General features: G+C 45.5%; 1 protein-coding gene across 9 annotated transcripts in view; it reads left to right on the top strand.

The window, feature by feature from the left end:
• ARHGAP15 (Rho GTPase activating protein 15) overlaps positions 1-15,198 on the top strand; it is a 609,462-nt gene that overhangs the window by 413,119 nt on the left and 181,145 nt on the right. The window lies entirely within an intron of this gene.

Consider the following 15,198-nt stretch of genomic DNA (forward strand, 5'->3'; position numbering starts at 1 on the left):
ATTCTGGGATGTTGAGCAGATTTCCCCTGTTAAACACCCAGACTGCTTCATGCATATTTTAAAAGGAATTTTATGAAATCATTGATTATGGTGTGTTTTTCCCTTTTCTTTTTTTGTCCAGAAACCTTAAAAATCTCACTGGACTAGATCATTCTTCATAGAACATCATTAGGGTGAGCTGCTAATTCTTAACAATATAAGGATTTAGTCACAGCATGCAATTTCCTATCTCAGCTTACTAGCACTCACTAGTGCAGGGAAAGATCCCCACATGGGTATATTCCTGCAAGACAAGTTGTTGAAATTGATAAACTGCTGTCATAGGAACATAGGAAGCTGTCAAACTATTGGTCCATCTAGTATCAGTATTGTTTACACAGACTGGCAGCGGCTTCTCCAAGGTTGCAGGCAGGAATCTCTCTCAGCCCTATCTTGGAGATGCCAGGGAAGGAACTTGGAACCTAGATGCTCATCCCAGAGCAACTCCATCTCCTAAGGGGAATATCTTACAGTGCTCACACTTCTAGTCTCCCATTAATATGCAACCAGGGCAGACACTGCTTAGGGGACAAGTCATGCTTGCTACCACAAGACCAGCTCTCCTCTCTCATTGGTTACTGTGGTGTTTTTGGTTAATCCATTCCTTGATCCAGGCCAGCTCTTGAATGATGCTTTAGTTACTTTTTAGTCCAGTCCTGCATAACAGGAGGGGCTGACAAACAAGAGCAAGAGCTTAGAGAGTTGTCTACACTTGCCACTCTGTAAATAATATCTAATTCATTAAACTATTAATATTGCCTGGTTCTTATATACCACAACTCCTTCTTCTGGATTCTACACTGGCGACAAGAGTGGCTGAGAACCCCAACCAAAACTCTCTTCTCAAGAACACAAAACAAAAGAGACAGGAAAAGGCCTACAAGACGTCCAGGTATTTCTCTCTCTCATTCACTTGGAATTCTGAATTTTTCATCATAGAGGTAACATACTGTGTAACACAAGCCTTTTGTGGTAACCTGCTTTTGAGTGCAGCAGCCATCACCAATTATTTTAAGCCCTGCAGAAACACTACTTTGAGCAGTATACGTTCTGGCAAGCACACCAAAATGAAGGAGAAAGTACTGAGGCATATCACACCCATCTTTGTCACCTTGTACCGTCCTGTGCATTCACAAACATAGACAATGAGATAAGGGCACAGATAATACAAAGATGTTCCTCAGCCAAGTGACAAATTCTATGAATACTCAAGATGACCCTCACCAAAATATTGGACACTGCTTGAGCAAATGACGTGTCTGAACAACATGCCCAAATGATTGAGCAAGGTAGGCATGCCCCACAAATGGAAAGAGTACAAAAGCTTCAGAGACACCAGTTGCAAGCAGTCAATACTTTCCCAAGCTACCCATCCAACTTCCACCAGAGTTTGCTACATCTTTGGTGGATCTTATTCCTACAAGGGTGTCTGCCCTGCCAATGGCACAACTTGCCATGTCTGTGGGAAAAGCAACCACTATGCAAGAGTCTGCATGTCCTCACAGATTACCTCATATCCTCACCAGCAGGGTCATGGACAAGCAAATGCTGTTCAGGCTGATCTTCCTAGGGGAGATCTCATAATCTAAACTGTCTGTTCTCCAGCCCCAACTACTACTGACCATAAGGGTTGCCTCATTGCTATGTTTTCATAGGACATAAAGTCCATATTTTGATTGATACAGGTGCAACTATATATGTGATGGCCCAATGTAACTATGATGCACTTCCTCAGAAACCATTGTTGTTCCACTCAACCATGAAAGTGTACCTCTATTCAATTCTAACTCTGTTGCTTCTGTGTGGCATGTTCCAGGCATGTTTTACCTTCCAGGACACATCTGTTATATGTCCCATGTATGTTGCACCTAGTAGTGATACCTTGATCATCTATGACACAGCGGATGCCTTAGGACTAATCACAATGCTCCAGACTATACTCCCTAATCCACTTCCTTTCAACCTCCACTAGTATAAGCACATGTTTTAAGGCATCGGAAACTTGAAAAGGAAGCAAGTGAATTCACATTGATGAAACAGTTCAACCAGTTGCTTTGCCACACAGATGTATTCCTTTCCATATTAGGAAACTGGCTGAGGAAGAGTTGAGACACTTGGAGGAACTTGATATCATTGAGCACATGGATGGCCCTACCCCATGGGCCATCCTAAGCCTAAACAGCTGGGCAAAATCAGAATATGTGTGGACATGTGTCTCCCTAATTGAGCCATCAGGCAGGAGAGACACATTTCTCCCACTGTGGATAATAATTTATTTATTTATTTATTTATTTATTTATTTATTTATTGTTACATTTATATACCACCTTTTGTTAAAAGACAATCCCAAGGTGGTTTACAAAAGTTAAAACATACAATAAAAAGACAATAAAAATATTAAGCTAAAAAATATAAAAACAAAACAAATTTAAAATCTATAAAATACAAGCATAAAAACAATACAACAGATAAAAACACACAGAAGCAGCAGTAAAAACAATTATGTAAAAGCCTGGATAAAAAGCCAAGTTTTAACAAGCTTTCTAAAAACTGTGATGGAGTCCGAGGAGCGAATGGCCACTGGGAGAGCATTCCAAAGTCTGGGGGCAGCAACAGAGAAGGCCCTGTCCCGAGTGCACGACAGCCGGGCCTCTCTCATTGTCGGCACCCGGAGCAGGGCCCCCTCAATTGTCCTCGTCAAGTGGGCAGCAACCCTTGGGAGCAGGGGGTCCCTCAGATACCCCGGGCCCAAACCGTTAAGGGCTTTAAAGGTCAAAACCAACACCTTGAATTGGACCCAGAAACGAACCGGCAGCCAGTGCAACTCTTTCAGAATGGGGGTGATGTGCTCCCAGTGGGCAGCTCTGGATAAAACCCTAGCTGCCGCATTTTGCACTACCTGCAGTTTCCGGATATTCTTCAAGGGCAGCCCCACGTACAGAGCACTACAGTAATCCAGCCGCGACGTGACCAAGGCATGGGTAACCGTGGCCAGATCTGCCTTCTCGAGAAAGGGATGCAACTGGCGCACTAGCCAAAGCCGTGTAAAGGCACCCCTGGCTACCACCTCCACCTGAGCTTCCAAGAGCAGAGCCAGGTCCAGCGATATCCCCAAGCTACATACTGGCTCCTTCAAGGGGAGTGCAATCCCTCCAGAACTGGTAAAATCTCCTCATCTTGATTGGGTCTCCTACTGACCAACATTACCTCCATCTTGTCTGGATTCAGTCTCAGTTTATTAGCCCACATCCAACCCATCATGGCCTCCAGGCCCCGATTCAGGACATCCACCGCCTCCCTAGGATCAGATGACAAGAAGAGACAGAGCTGAGTGTCATCTGCATATTGCTGACAACTCAGTCCAAGTCCCCAAATGACCTCTTCCAGCAGTTTCATGTAGATGTTAAACAGCATGCGGGACAAGACCGATCCCTGCGGGACCCCACAGGCCAACGGCCACGGGGCCGAGCAGTAGTCCCCCAGCACCACCTTCTGGACGCTGCCCCCAAGAAAGGACCGGAACCACTGCAACACAGTGCCTCCGATTCCCATACTCGAGAGGCAGCCCAGAAGGATAACATGGTTGATCGTAACAAACGCCACCGAGAGGTCCAGCAGAACCAACAGGGATGCACTCCCCCTGTCTAGTTCCCGGCATAGGTCATCCACTAGAATGACCAAGGCAGTCTCAGTCCCATACCCGGGGCGGAAGCCAGATTGAAAAGGGTCCAGATAATCCGTATCATCCAAGACCCTCTGCAGATATCCTTGCTGATCTTAATAGAACCACATTTTTCTCCAAGCTTGATCTTACTGCTAGTTACCATCAACTTGAACTCCACCCTGATTCCAGATATATCACAACATTTTCAACTCATGTGGTCCTTCGCCACTATAAACGCCTCAGTTTTGGCATTTCTTTTGCTGTGGGGATATTTCAGAATAAAGTTCATGCAGTGCTAGCTGGACTCCCAGGTGTGCATAATGTCAGTGATGATATTTTGGTGTTTGGCACCACAGAAGAGGAAGGAGCATGACTTTTGTTTTACTGCAGTCTTACAGAGTTTGCAGGTGGAGAATCTGACTCTTAACCAGAGCAAAAGAGAACTAAAATACACACAAACCCCTTAGAGGTTTCTGAATATTGCTTTCCCAAATATGGCATCTCTGCTGACCCCCCGCAAAAGTAAGGGCAATACACAATGCTGCTGTACCCGCTACTTCCACTGAAGTTTGTAGCCTTTTGGATCTTGCAAATTATTGTGGCAGATCCATTCTTTCCACAATTTCCCAGCCTCTAAGGAATCTTACCCCCCGCCCCCAAAAAGAAAAAAAGATCAACCATGGGAATAGTTGGCTGAACATCAGACTGCTTTCACAGAGCTTGATAGTGCCTTTACAAGTGATATTGTCATGGCAAGTGACCCCAGCAAACAGACTGGACGTTTGGTGGATGCTGGTCCTGTTGGCCTTGGCGCTGTCCTCACACAAGTAGATCAACATAACCCTATTTCTATCAGTGGACCGGGTCTCACGATCAGTGAGACCCGGTTTTTCCTAGTGAGTGGGAAGAGAGCCCTGGGAGGCCCGATCAGCCGCCCACATGATGGCCGGCCCCGAGACGGAGGCGGTGTGGGCTGGGGAACTCGGGGGCTGTGTGGCCCCTGGAAGCCCCAGTATGTCCTGCGCGAGCATGCAGGGCATACTGGGGAAACCCCCGAGCCGGGAGGTGGCTTTTAAGCCTCCCGGCTGGGGGGCTACTCATGAGCAGATAGCCCAGGTTTGCGGAGCACTCGCTCCGCAAACCTGGGCTAAGGGGCGGGCTACAGGAGCGGGTTAGCTGCTCCAGAACCACCGGGCTCGGCTGCAGTGCATATTGAACGCTGGATGCTTAAACTTCAGGGATATGACTACAGGGTCATCTATCACTCAGATAAAGATATTCCAGCTGATTACTTTTCTAGACATCCGATGATGATGATGATGATGATGATGATGATGATGATGATGATGATTCATTTGATTTGTATACCGCCCTTCCAAAATGGCTCAGGGCAGTTTACAATTAAAACAAACCACTAAAACAGTAAAGAGCTAAAACAAATTTTAAAAAACCAATATAATAATTAAAAAACATTTTAAAACAACAATTAAACAATTAAAGTGATTAAAAACCCCAAAATTGGGTTTTGAATTTTAAAATAAACCAGAAATTAAACCCCTCAAAATTTAGGAAGCTGAGAAAGCTTGGGTGAAAAGATAGGTTTTCAGTTGTTTTTTTGAAAATTGCCAGAGATGGGGAGGATCGTATCTCAGCAGGGAGCGCATTCCACAATCTTGGGGCAGCAATCGAGAAGGCCCGTCTCTGTGTAGCCACCAAATAAGTTGGCGGTAACTAGAGATGGACCTCCTCAGATGACTTCAATGGGCGGTGGGGCTCATAACGAAGAAGATGCTCTCTTAAATACCCAGGGCCTAAGCCGCTCAGGGATTTGTAAGTTATAACTAGCACTTTGTATTTTGTTCGGAAACCTACTGGCAGCCAGTGTAACTCCATCAGTAAAGGAGTAACATGGTCTCTCCGAGATGACCCAGAGAACAACCTGGCTGCCGCATTCTGAACCAACTGAAGTTTCCGGACTACGTACAAAGGCAGCCCCATATAGAGTGCATTACAAAAGTCAAGTCTGGAGGTTACCAGCAGATGTACCACTGTTTTGAGGTCATTGATCTCGAGAAAAGAGCGCAGCTGGTGTATCAGCTGGAGCTGATAGAAAGCACCCCTGGCTACCGCCTCAACCTGAGAAACCAGGGAGAAGTGTGAATCCAGAAGTACTCCCAGACTGCGAACCTATTCCTTTTGGGGAAGTGTGACCCCATCTAGAACAGGCAGATCAAAATCGTCTCTAGAGTTCTGACCCCGCACAATAAGTACCTCTGTCTTATCTGGATTCAGCTTCAGTTTATTCTCCCTCATCCAGCCCGTTACTGCTTCCAGGCAGGCATTTAGGGAGAATATGCCAGCTCCTGAAGAAGCTGACTTGGAGAAGTAGATCTGGGTGTCATCAGCATACTGGTAACACCCAGCTCCAAATCCCCTGATGATCTCTCCCAGAGGTTTCATGTAGATGTTAAAAAGCATTGGAGAAAGTACAGAGCCTTGAGGGACACCATACTTAAGCTCAGATTTTGAAGATCAACAGTCTCCAATCGACACCATCTGGAATCTATCAGAGAGGTAGAAGCGGAACCACTGTAAAACAATGCCTCCCACCCACAACACCCTCAGATGTTCCAGAAGGATACTATGGTCGATAGTATTGAAAGCCGCTGAGAGATCTAAAAGGTCCAACAGAGTCACACTTCCTCTGTCAATTGCCAATTGGAGATCATCCATCAGGCTGACCAAGGCAGTCTCCACCCCATAGCCCGCCTGAAAACCAGTTTGAAATAGGTATAGATAATCAGTTTCCTCCAGGACCACCTGGAACTGAGAGGCCACCACCCTCTCAATTACCTTGCCCAGCCACGGGAGGTTGGAAACAGGCCTATAATTGCTCAACTCTGAGGGATCTAATGCAGGCTTCTTTAGAAGAGGTCTAATGATTGCCTCCTTAAGACAAGGAGGCATCCTGCCCTCCTTCAGAGAAGCATTTATCATTTCCACCAGGCTGTTTACAACAACCTCCCTGCTAGATCGAACAAGCCATGTTGGACAAGGATCAAGAGAACAAGTGGTAGGCCTCACCGCTCCAAGCAGCTTGTCCACATCCTTAGGAGTCACAAACTGAAACCGATCCAGTTGATCCTATCTCTAGCACAGCTTCTGATCACATCACTACAACCAAGGCAGAGGCACATTTCAACTTTCTTCTCGCTGCAGGAAATAGAGACTGCTACGTGTGATGACTCTTGCCTCCAGGTTGTCATTAAGACCATTCACTGTGATCAGTTGAAAGCACTTTTGAATGATTTAGCACATTTTACTTCTGAGGCACAAAGCCACCATTCGATCCTTTTCCAATGTGCACAGTGAACTTACTGTCACAGACAATGATATCCTACTTTATGGCACTTGACTGGTGATTCCACAGGCTCTATGGAACCATTCTGATTTGGGTCACAAAGGTGTGGTGAAAACCAAAGCTTTAAGAGAGAAAGTATGGTTTCCTCGAATTTATTCCTTTGCTGAACAATGTGTGCAGTCTTGCTCTCTGTTCAAGCTTCAGTTCCTCAGAGTCACTCAGCTCCACTGCAAGTTTCTCCTCATCCTTCCTCACCATGGGTGGAGGTCAGTTTTGATTTTTGTGATCTCCCAGTGGTGGGCATCTGTTGGTTGTCATTGATGATTATAGCCATTTTCCAGAGGTCGAAATGCTTACCAACACTTCGGCTAATATTGAAACCAAATTGGATTAGATTTTCTCTTCCTATGACCTACCAGTTGTTCTGAACAGTGGCAATGAACCACATTTTCTGAGCTCCCAGTTTGGTCAATTTGCAGGCTCTCTGGAATTGCAGAATCATGCCATACTGGCTGCAGGCTAATGGGGAAGTTGAGAAGTTTATGAGGACATTCAAGAAAATTATCCAGATCGGCAGAGCAGAGGGCTCCAATCTGAAACAAGAGTTATTTCATTTACTCCACAGCTACAGGAACACTACCTACTGCTCTACCAATGTGGCACCATCTACCCTTATGTTTGGCAGACAAGTTTGGGCATGTCAGCATGTCAACATGATGTACACACAAAGAGTGCGATGAAACAGTATACAGATCAATGCAGGGGAGGAACTGTACTACCTGATCCACCAGTGTCTGCAGCCCCTTGTGCTCCTGAGTAGTGCCATCCACATTACCAACAAAGGATCAGTTGTTGAGCTCCAAGCTATTTGTAGGACTATACAACACAGCAGTAGCTAATCATGAATCTATGGACCAACTTTTGGACTTTGTTCTTTGTTCACTGTTCCCTAAAGGGTCGATGACACTGACATCATGCACCAGGTCCTGGGTGCCACTCAGAATTAAGTCCAAGGTTGCCTTCTCTCTGGTCAGTTCAAAGACCAACTGTTCTAGGGCACAGTGATTTAGCGTATCTAGAAATTTGACCTCTTTGTCATGACCTGACTGTGAATTTACTCAGTCTATGTGTGGGTAATTGAAGTCACCCATTATTACAGCCCTGCCTCTCCTTGACGCCTCCCTGATTTCCTTCTGCAACTCCCAGTCACTGTCAGCATTTTGATCAGGAGGGCGATAGCACGTCCCCAGTAGCACGTTCCCTTTCAGGCCTTTTACTGTCACCCACAGGGTTTCTGTGGAGGACTCCAGTCCACCTAGGTTTTCTAGCTTGTTAGATTCTATCCCTTCTTTAACGTACAGTGCTACTCCACCTCCAAGGCACCCCTCCCTGTCCTTTCTATAGAGTTTATATCCAGGGATAAGTGTCCCACTGGTTCTCCGCTGTTCCACCATGTTTCTGTTATGCCCACTATATCTATTTCTGCGTTAGCCACCAAGCACTCCAGTTCACCAATTTTGGCTCGGAGGCTTCTGGCATTGGCATATAAGCACCTATATGCTGAATCTCTCCCCTGATGTACGCTATCTTTTGACTCTTTGACCAGCTGGCATAGTCTCCCATCTGCTCTTTATGCAGTTCTGCTCTGTCCCCTTCTGTTTTATCTGAATCCTTTGCACCCTCGCACTTTAAAGGATGGCTTTTCCCGAAGGGGATACTGCCCAGCTCCCATCGGCTGTTCCCCAGGCATCATTTTAAAAGCTGCTCTGAGACCTTTTTGATTTTAAGCACCAGCAGTCTGGTTCCATCTTGGTTCAAGTGCAGCCTGTCCCTTTTGTACAGGCCTTGCTTGTCCCAAAATGTATCCCAGTGCCTAACAAATCTAAACCCTTCCTCCCGGCACCAATGTCTCATCCATGCTTTGAAACCCCTCAGCTCTGCCTGTCTCACTGTACCTGTGCGTGGAACAGGTAGCATTTCTGAGAATGCTATCTTATGGGTCCTGGACTTCATTATGCTACCAACAGCCTAAATTTGGCTTCCAGGACCTCCCGACTACATTTCCCCACATCGTTGGTGCCGACATGCACCACGACAGCTGTCTCCTCCCCAGCACTGCCTAAGAGCCTATCTATACACTGCGTGATGTCCGCAACCTTCACACCAGGCAGGCAAGTCACCATGCGGTCAACACGTGGGTCACAAACCCATCTCTCTATACCTCTAATGATCGAATCACCCACTACAAGGAGGCCCCCACACCTCAGAGGAGTATCCCCTGTGTGAGAGGATATGGGCTCATCATCCATGGGAGGGGTCCCTTCTAAGGGAGCATTTCCCTCTTCCTCGGACTGATGTCCTCCTTGCCCGAGACCTCCATTCTCCCTGACAGCAGAGGAGCTATCAGCCCTGGATTGGGATGTCTCTATCACGTCCCCGAAGGTCTCGTCCACATGCCTCACTGTCTCTCTGAGCTTCTCCAGATCTGCCACCTTGGTCTCAAGGGAACGAACTTGTTCCCAGAGAGCCAGGAGCTCCTTGCACCAAGCACACACCCATGACTTCTGCCCATGGGGAAAATAGTCATACATGTGGCATTCTGTACAATACACTGGGAAGTGCCACCTCCACTACTGGCCTTCTATCTTCATACTGTTTTTGTTGGCTGTTTACAGTATTTAGAAATAGCTTATTAGAAAGATAGGTCTCAGCTGTAATGGTCAGCTATTTACTGTCCAAGCAGCCTTTCCCAAGAATATGACGAAGGGATCTGTACTTACGTTCTCTTCTCCACCAGTCTCCTGATCACCTGGGCTTGTTCCAGGCTCCCCGCACACTTCCCGCTTTACTCCTGCAAAACTCCTATGTCCTGTTTGCTATGCTCTCGGCCCTAAACCTCTTATGTAGAGAGTAGTCTTCCAAGGACACAGGATGTGAGTCAAAGGAATGTGGGGCCTCCCAGCCCTAGCTGACGCCACCCCCTCCAGGCAGGGACAATCAACAATCACTGGAGTTACCTAACCCTTGCAAATTCTAACCCTTGCAGGGACAAACACTGGAGTTAGCTAACACTGGAATTAGCTAACCCTGGCAAACTCAAACCCTTGCAATTACTAACAAGGACTAGGACTTATCCCTTAAAGAGAAACCAGCCCCTGAAAATCTCCCCTACTCCTGTTAGTTGGTTCGAAGGGGGAAAGGGCTAGATACTTAGAAAAGCTTGTTCACCTCCCCAAGATGTCTGCTCTTCACAGAGTAGTCTTCCAACTACTACTACTAGAACTACTACTGCTACTACAACTACTAGATATTTTCAATATAATTTCTACCAAACAGGAGCTGATTTCAGCATGAAGATTTTGCTTTTCAGAGCTATTTCTCCAGTTTATATTATTGATATAATACCTGTAGAATAGGGTCTGGTTTCAGAACACAGACTTTGATTTTCAGAGCTATTTTCCCACTTTATATTATATTATCAATAAAATGCCCGCAGAATACAGTCTGGTTTTAGAGCACAGACTTTTCTTTTCAGAGCTATTTCTCCAGTTTATATTATGATCCCTACAGAATAGGATTAGATTAGCAGAAAATAGCAGATGTACCCTCCGCGCATGCACTCACCACTGCACATGTGTTCGCCGCCCTGCGCACTCACCATCGTGCGGACCCCCGCCATGCACATCGCATGTTTTGTGTGCATGTTGCATGCGTGACGTGCACACGCAACGTGCAACGTGCTTGGCAGACGCGTGTGCGGTGGTGGGCGTATGCTTAGTGGGTACTTCCACTATTTCCTGCTAACGACGGGGGCAGGGCTGGCAGGGAGGAATGCTGCCACCCCCCAAACGTTGTTGAAAAACGGAGCGCTGGAGGGGGGAAAGCAGCAGGAGGGGTAAATACAACCCCACTGCCTTTAAAGCGAGACACACACCCCCGGTGCTGAACCACCAGACTGGGCCACGTCCAAACCAGTTCAGAGGCCTCTAAAATGGCCTCTGCACTGGTTCGGGCACATCCTTGGTTTATACGTTTTGCTGCATCACAGCTGATCAAAGAGCAGGAGGCGGCGCTTGATAGATCATCTAAAACTGCCAGGTTCTGTGCCAAGGCTAGGAGGTTTTATCAGAACCTGCTGCTGTGAATGGAAAAAAAAAATCCCATTTAAGTCAAGACAAGTCAAATTTTATTTACGGTCTTAGACCAAAACAGCCATTTAATGACCCAGTACTGAAGGGAGCAGTTGTGCTTGATCCTATAGGGAGAGAAAAATCTGAGCTCCTCACTGATAGAGACTCTTTTGGAAAAATTCCCTAATATATTGCCACAAAGAGGAGAAAATGTTATTTGTGTGAAGTTCATGCAGTACCAGTGTTTCATAGAGATACGTGCTGTGGCTCCAGAGAAAGTCAAGGTTTTGGCATCATCTATCCAAAATACAAGAGCCAGATATTGGACAACCACGGTTTCATGCCTTCTCTCAATTTGCAAAGTATCTGTTACTCATTCCACTCAGTAATGCTTTCTGTGAAGGCATTTTTAGCAGGCTTTTACAACTGTGGTTTGAAGCTCCCTAGGAAAGTCAGCAGAAGGACATGCTTCAAATGGAGCATATGCAGAACAAACAGGTATGAGAAAGAGTCTCTGTGCAGAGATGACATCTAAAATCAATATTCTCAAGAACTGCAGCTGTATGGAGTGGTTGCCAATCACTGACTTAATCCAGAAAGCAAAATTTAACCATATAAAAACTTGCAGGCAAGGAAAGAAGCTCTTTCTTAAGTTGGACTGGTCAGTGACAAGCTCTCTCAAGCCCCTATTAGCTGTCATTTATTATTTGGATGTATTTTTTGTTTGGGCTTATAAGATGACTGTATTTACAGTTACAAACACTGCTTTGGTCCCATTCTTTAGATGTCTTGTTTTGTTGGACCTATATGGAGATTACCCCTTTACAGCTAGAATCATAGAAAGTCATAGTTTGGAAGGGAGCACAGAGATCATCAAGTTCAGCCCCTGGCCAGTGCAGGAATCTACATGCCTACAGCACCTGGTATTCTCAGAAGCTCAGGACCCAAGGTTGAGACTGGAAGATTAGTGTTTAAAATAGATAGATGTCAAAATAAACAATATTTGTTTGGTTGGTTGGTTAACATATTTCTATACTGCTCAAAACTTGTGTCTTGTTTGTGAACCTTTAATGTGTTCTTAAATCTATCTATCTATCAATCATCTTTATTTCAGCCTCAGACCAGCATAAGAGCATTAAGAACATAAAACACGATAAGTGATATACTAGAAGCATAGAAGTGAGTGACACAATACAAGCATATGGTAAAAAAGAATAAAAATAAAATAGAACTGTTGTTATGGAATTATAGTAACTATAAAAGACTATAAAAATCAGAAGTAGAAGTAAAATTTAGAGTAAGTCTATGGCTGTTTAATACAAAAAGCAAGACCACAAACTAAGTGGCCCTTAATGGCCAAAATCTGAAGGATGTAGTTAACAATAGTTAATAATGGTACAAATGTTTATAAAAGGTTTATAAAAGCATAAAAGACATCATAAAAGGACATAAAAGCATAATAGAAAAAAGAAAAATGCATTAAAAGGTTATATAAAAGGCATAAAAAGGCATATAAAATCATACAAAGGCAGCTATAGGCAAAGAAAGAGTTTTGCCAATTTAAGGCAAGGTAAGAAGCCGAGAAGCTGTAGGACTGTAAAACTGTAGATGCACAGGGCTGCCATGAAGTGCTCTGTGGCAGCAGGCTGAGAGTGCACTGAAGTTAGTCCATAGAGTTTGGCGCTGGGCATAACTAGAGGTCATCACCCACCAGATTTTAATCACTGCTGTGCAAAACCTAGCAACACTGTAAGTGATGGCAGGGTTGTTATCAGAAAGCAGTAGAGAGGTGTAAAATTGGTCCGTATGATCTAGATACTTATGTAATAACAGTAGAATGAAGGTAGACCGAATATTACTGTAATATGAGCCCTGAAGGAGGAAGTGTTCTGTTGTTTCTACTTGCCCAGAGTTGCAAGGGCACTGACATTCCAAAAGTGGGATATTCCTGTATCATCCCTCCAGCATGGCTGATGGGAGAACATGGCATCGCACCACCATGAAGGCCCTCCTGTGCTTTGGAACTTCCAGTTGTGTTAGGTATGCCACAGGAGAGGCAGAATATTTGAGTCCTTCACTGATGAGGAAGTTCGGGACCCTGCCTCTATCAGATTGCCGCTCTATGTCTGTAACATGCTCTTTGATGAGAGCCTTGGCCTGCTCATAGCCCATGTTAACTAAAAGTGTGGGGTGGGGGTGGGGTGGGGAATGGGCCCAGATATAGTATTTAAGTCATAGTTCACCGTTTCAAGCTGGATTGGAAGTCATCGCTTAAGGTTAGAGGGACAAGACCGAAGGGACAGAAAGACAGTCTAAGTCAATAGTTAAGTATAGTAATCCAGACCCTGGCTTCCACTTTCATCAGGCCTGACTCCAATTGCAGGGTGGCATTAGAGACACATCTTGGAACTCAAAGGGCTGCTCTTAAGAACTTTGATTGCACAATCTCCAATGGGGTGAAGTTGGAGAAGAGGCACCGTATAGAAGCTGTGCTAGCGACTTGGCCTCAAACAGTTTGAGAGCTGTGGGTACATAATGGCCACCTCTTGTCTAGAGAAACTTAAGGATGGCAGAAGTACTCCTCTGTCCATGTAAAGCAATGTAGTCTCCTTGTGCCTTCCTAGTGCCAGGGGAGTGAAGGCCTACCCCCGAGTATTGAAAGCAAGGAACCTGTTCAATCTTGTGCCCATCTATAAACCAAGAACGGATCTTGGGTTCGGTGCTCATTTAAGGCCAATGGGAGTCCTTGAGAGTATCACTGCATCATCTGCATGTAGCAGGGTGGAAATATGGGCTCCTGCAAGTTATTTGGGGTGGGGTGGGGTTAGTGGGAATCTAGGTTGTTCAGTTGGCCCACCATGGTATTGATGTAGAAGTTGAATAAAGGTGAGGCCAGTATGCAGCTTTGCTTGACGTCCTTCCATGTTTTGATGGCACTTGTGCGATGTCCCTGGGGGTTGCACCTTACCTTGAGCAATGTGACAGTGTGTAAGGTGTGTATTAAATATAACAATCACCGATCAATCGAGGAGGCTTCCATCTTCTCCCATAATTTGACTCGTGAGATAGGGTCAAAAGCCACTTTAAGGTCTATGAAGGGTACATAAAGGGAGGTTGTGTTGCAGGAAGAGTATTTTTCAACAAGGTGTTGAAGTACTAAGCACTGGTCAATTGTAGATCAGCTTTCCCTGAAGCCAGCCTGTTCCTCTGCCAGTAGATTTTCCTGCTCCAGCCAATCTCATAATTGCTGTTGTAGATGTCTTGCATAGAGCTTGCTGATTGAATTGAGCAGGCTAATGGGTCTATAGTTGGCAGGGTCATCCCTTCTGCCCTTTTTGAAAATGTGAATGATAATTGCTGTCTCCCTGTCCTTGTGGATTCGGCCATGAGTATCATTGAAGGTAAATAGTGATGCCAGAATGGGGGCCCACCAATCCAGATTGTTTTTAATGGCCTCAGGTAGAATCAGGTCCTACCCCAGGGCTTTTCCTAGTCTCAATAGTGTGATAAGGCTCTTAATCTCAGATGTTGCCACTGGTGTCCATGTCCTTCATAGCTTGTCTAGGGCATCCGCTTTCTGCGGAAGTATCCTCATAGAGTTCATAGAAGTGTTTTTTTCCAGATTCTTTGGGGAATGTGGCAATCTAGATGGGTCAGACCATTGCTGTGGCTGCTCATGGTGATGCACCAGAACGAGGCTGAATGATTGGAATTGACTGCCTGAATGAGTCGCGCCCAGTTGTCTTTCATGACTTATTTTTTCTTACATGCCAGCAGCTGTTTGTATTTCTTCTTCTGCTGAAGGAGGTCCTGCGCAGCCATTGGAACACTGCTGGCTTTGTAGACATGGTAGGAGGTGGTGAAAGCTTTTTCAGCGTTAACACAGTCCTTATCGAACCAAGGCTTGGAGTGGTGTCGACGCTGCTGCAGGGGCGCACTGATTTTGCAGATTAAGTGCCATTGAAGCTCTCGGACTAGGATGCTGCAGATCTCTCGAAGTGTGC

Source organism: Hemicordylus capensis, chromosome 1 (genome assembly GCF_027244095.1).
Source record: "Hemicordylus capensis ecotype Gifberg chromosome 1, rHemCap1.1.pri, whole genome shotgun sequence".
Classification (NCBI taxonomy): domain Eukaryota; kingdom Metazoa; phylum Chordata; class Lepidosauria; order Squamata; family Cordylidae; genus Hemicordylus; species Hemicordylus capensis.